At 28.2% G+C, this 4,765-nt stretch overlaps 1 non-coding gene across 1 annotated transcript; it reads right to left on the bottom strand.

The window, feature by feature from the left end:
• Positions 1-642: 642 nt before the first annotated feature.
• LOC140837522 (small nucleolar RNA R71) lies at positions 643-753 on the bottom strand. Its single transcript, XR_012119353.1, has one exon. It is a non-coding gene; the product is annotated as a small nucleolar RNA R71 (small nucleolar RNA).
• Between the last annotated feature and the right edge of the window lie 4,012 nt (positions 754-4,765).

The raw sequence follows: 4,765 nt of genomic DNA on the forward strand, positions 1-4,765 counted from the left end.
TCGTACTTACGAAATATATTACTTGCAGACAACCTACACTTGGGTGAATTATTATTTAAGTAGTAGCAAGTTTTTGGCGCCGTTGCCGGGGAGGTATAAATTAAGTTTATATTTGTTATTTATGTTTTATTTATAAGTATTGTGTGTTTTTACTTGTATGAGTGTTTGGAGTCGAAAAAAAAGTGGTAGACTTATTCGAGTATCTGAAAATAATTTAAATATGGATGATAATTCAAATAATCAAGATAATGATAATAATAATAATAATAATAATCAAGAACATGATCAATTAAGAACACTTAGGCACCATATGAACCCTATTAGAACTAGTGCCCCATCTTGTTTAGTTTTTCCTCCCGATGCATCTAATTTCAATTTTAAACCTCAAATTATTCAACTTTTACCAAATTTTCATGGCTTAGATTCTGATAATCCATATTTACATCTAAGAGAATTTGAGGAAGTTTGTAACACTTATAATGATCAAAATTGTAGCATGGATGTAGTTCGATTAAAGCTTTTCCCTTTTTCTTTAAAAGATAAAGCTAAAACATGGCTACAAAATTTAAGATCAAGTTCAATAAGATCATGGGAAGAAATGCAACAACAATTTCTCAAAAAGTTTTTCCCTTCCCATAGAACAAACTCTTTTAAAAGACAAATTACAACTTTTTCTCAAAAACAAGGAGAAACGTTTTATCAATGTTGGGATAGATATAAGGAATTACTTAATACATGCCCACATCATGGTTTTGAAACATGGAGAATAGTTTCTCACTTTTATGAAGGTCTAATACCTAAAGATAGGCAAATGATAGAATTCATGTGTAATGGAACTTTTGAAGATAAAAACCCAAATGAAGCTATGGAATATTTGGATTATTAGCAGAAAATGCTCAAAATTGGGATAATATAGGCACAATAGAACCACCAACAACTAAAAACAATAATTCAACAAATGGGGTTGGTATCTATAATCTTAAAGATGATACAGATATTCAAGCTAAACTTGCATCTTTAGCAAGAAAAATTGAGTCATTAGAAATGAAAAAGAGTGGTCAATTAAAAAGTATTCAAGAAATTGTTTGTCATATATGTGATACACATGATCATGCTACAAAAGATTGTCCAACATTACCTTCATTTAAAGAATGTCTCCATGAACAAGCAAACTATGTTAACAATTATAAAAAACCAATACTAGATCCTTTTTCACCATCATATAATCCGGGATGGAAAAATCATCCTAATTTTAGTTGGAGGAATGATAATAATGCACAACCGTCACAACAATATTTTCAAAATAACCAAAATCATCAAGGTTATATTCCTTATGTTACACCTCCAAGAAAAAACTTTGAAGATGTAATTCATGCATTTATCCAAAAGCAAGAGTCTATCAATATTCAAAACAGTCAATCTATTAGTGATTTGAAAGAAACTCTTGCAAAATTTGCATCTGCACTTAATATTCATGAAAAAGGAAAATTTCCATCTCAACCTCAACCTAATCCTAAAAATCAAAATCAAGAATTAAAAAATGAAAAAATTGATCAAATAAAATCTGGTATTACCCTTAGAAGTGGTAAAATAGTTAATGGTCCATATAGTAATGAAAACAAGGATCATTTAAAATCAAAGAGTAAGGATGATAATCCTGATACTTTTGAGAATGATGATACCTTAAATTTTAAGAATAATATGGTGAATGATAAATCATCTGAAATAGTAAATAAGTCAAATAAACCTCCACCATTTCCTCATGCATTAACAAATCATAAAAAACAAAAAAGTGATTCTGATATCTATGAAGTTTTTAAACAAAGGAAGATAAATATTCCATTATTAGATGCTATTAAACAAGTACCTTCTTATGCAAAATTTTTAAAAGACTTATGTACTGTGAAGAGAAAATTGCATGTGAAGAAAAAAGCATTCTTGGCTGAACAAGTAAGTTATATTCTTCAAAATAATTCTAGTTTAAAATATAAAGATCCTGGTTGTCCAACAATTTCATGTATTATTGGAGAAAATAAAATTAAAAAAGCTTTGTTGGATTTGGGAGCAAGTGTGAATTTACTTCCTTATTCAGTTTATGAAAAACTTAATTTAAGAGAATTAAAACCCACTTCTGTTACTCTTTTACTGGCGGATAGGTCAATCAAAATACATAGAGGTATTGTAGAAGATGTGTTGGTTCAAGTTGATAAATTCATATATCCTGTAGATTTTATTGTTTTAGATACACAACCAATAGAAGTACATAATGAAATTCCAGTAATATTGGGACGACCATTTCTAGCAACTTCAAATGCTTTAATTAATTGTCGAAATGGAATAATGAAATTGTCTTTTGGAAATATGACTCTAGAACTTAATGTGTTTAATTTATATAAACAACCAAGTATTGATGAAAATGAAAATGAAGATGATAATGAAATTCAAACAATTGTGGAAGAAAATATACAAGAAGAAAACTTAAATCAACAATGTGAAGTCTTTTCAGTAGAAAGTTTGGAGTCTGAAAATAATTTTAAAGAAGATGATAATACAAAACTTGAATTAAAAGCTTTACCATTAGAATTGAAATATGTATTTCTTGGTCAAATCAAGAAGAAAATTTAATTCAATTACTTAAAAAATATAAAAATGCAATTGGATGGACTTTGAAAGATATAAAAGGTATGAATCCTTTAATTTGTATACATAAAATTCACTTGGAAGAAAATGCTAAAACGTATCAACAACCGCAAAGAAGGTTAAATCCACTTATGAAAGAAGTTGTTAAGAATGAAGTATTAAAACTATTAGACGCTGGAATTATCTTTCCAATCTCAGATAGTAAATGGGTAAGTCCAACACAAGTAGTACCTAAAACGTCAGGCATCACTGTTATAAAAAATGAAAAAGGAGAGTTATTACAAACTAGGATTCCATCTAGTTGGCGTATGTATATTGATTATAGAAAATTAAATGATGCAACTAGAAAAGATCATTTCCCAGTACCATTTTTAGATCAAATTCTAGAAAAAGTAGCAGGAAATTCTTATTACTGTTTTCTTGATGGGTATTCGGGGTATTATCAAATACCTATATCATTAGAAGATCAAGAAAAAACTACTTTTACTTGTCCTTTCGGAACTTTTGCATTTAAAAGAATGCCATTTGGTTTATGTAATGCTCCGGCTACTTTTCAAAGATGCATGTTAAGTATTTTCAGTGATATGATTGAAGAATATGTAGAAGTTTTTATGGATGATATAACTGTTTTTGGAAACTCATTTGAAAATTGTCTTAAAAATCTAGAAGAAGTATTAAAAAGATGTGAAGAAAAAAATCTTGTTTTAAATTGGAAAAAATGTCATTATATGATTAAATCTGGGATTGTCTTAGGACATGTGATATCTGAAAAAGGAATTGAAGTTGATAAAGCCAAAGTTGATGTTATTTCTAATTTAACATCACCAAAAACAGTCAAAGAAGTTCGATCATTTTTGGGTCATGCAAGATTTTATAGAAGGTTTATAAAAAATTTCAGCATAATATCTAAACCAATGTCAAATCTTTTAACAAAAGATACACAATTCGAATGGACTCAAAAATGTGAAAATGCTTTTAAAAAAATAATTAATCTTTTAATTACATCACCTATTTTACAACCTCCAGATTGGTCTTTACCATTTGAATTAATGTGTGATGCAAGTGATTATGCTATAGGAGCTGTGTTAGGACAAAGAAAAGAAGGAAAACCTTATGTAATCTATTATGCTAGTAGAACCTTAAATAGTGCCCAAATAAATTATTCAACTACTGAAAAAGAATTACTTTCAGTAGTATTTGCATTAGATAAGTTTCGATCTTATTTAATTGGTTCTACTACTATTGTTTACACTGATCATTCTGCCATAAAATATTTATCAAATAAACAAGATGCTAAGCCAAGATTAATACGGTGGATTTTATTGTTACAAGAATTTGATATTATAATTAAAGATAAAAAAGGAAAAGAAAATGTTGTAGCCGATCATTTATCTAGAATAATGACTGAATCATCTCATAATGAAATACCAATAAATGAAAATTTTCCAGATGATCAGTTGTTTTATGCTACTATTATGCCATGGTTTGCTAACATTGTAAATTTTCTTGTGACAAATAAAATGCCTTCTCATTGGAATTCACAGGATAAGAATAAATTCTTGATAGAAGTTAAAAAATTTTATTGGGATGATCCTTACTTATTTAAGTATTGTCCTGACCAAATTTTTCGACGATGCATACCCGACAATGAAGTAAGTAATGTTATTAAATTTTGTCATTCTGAAGCATGTGGAGGTCATTTTTCATCCAATAAAACAGCTACAAAAATCTTACAATGTGGATTTTATTGGCCGTCTTTATTCAAAGATACGCATTTATTTTGCAAATCTTGTGAAAATTGTCAGAAGATGGGATCAATTTCAAAACGAAACATGATGCCTTTAAATCCAATCATAATTATTGAAATATTTGATAGTTGGGGGATAGATTTTATGAGTCCATTTCCATTATCTTTTGGATATACATACATTTTAGTCGCTGTTGATTATGTTTCAAAATGGATTGAAGCGATTGCATGTAGAACTAATGATCATAAAGTTGTTATAAAATTTTTAAAAGAAACTATTTTTAGTCGATTTGGAATACCTAGGGCAATAATTAGTGATGGGGGAAGTCATTTTATAAATAAATCATTTTCTTCTTTATTAAGAAAATATAGTATTAC

The sequence above is a fragment of the Primulina eburnea genome, chromosome 7, assembly GCF_022965805.1.
Source record: "Primulina eburnea isolate SZY01 chromosome 7, ASM2296580v1, whole genome shotgun sequence".
NCBI lineage: Eukaryota > Viridiplantae > Streptophyta > Magnoliopsida > Lamiales > Gesneriaceae > Primulina > Primulina eburnea.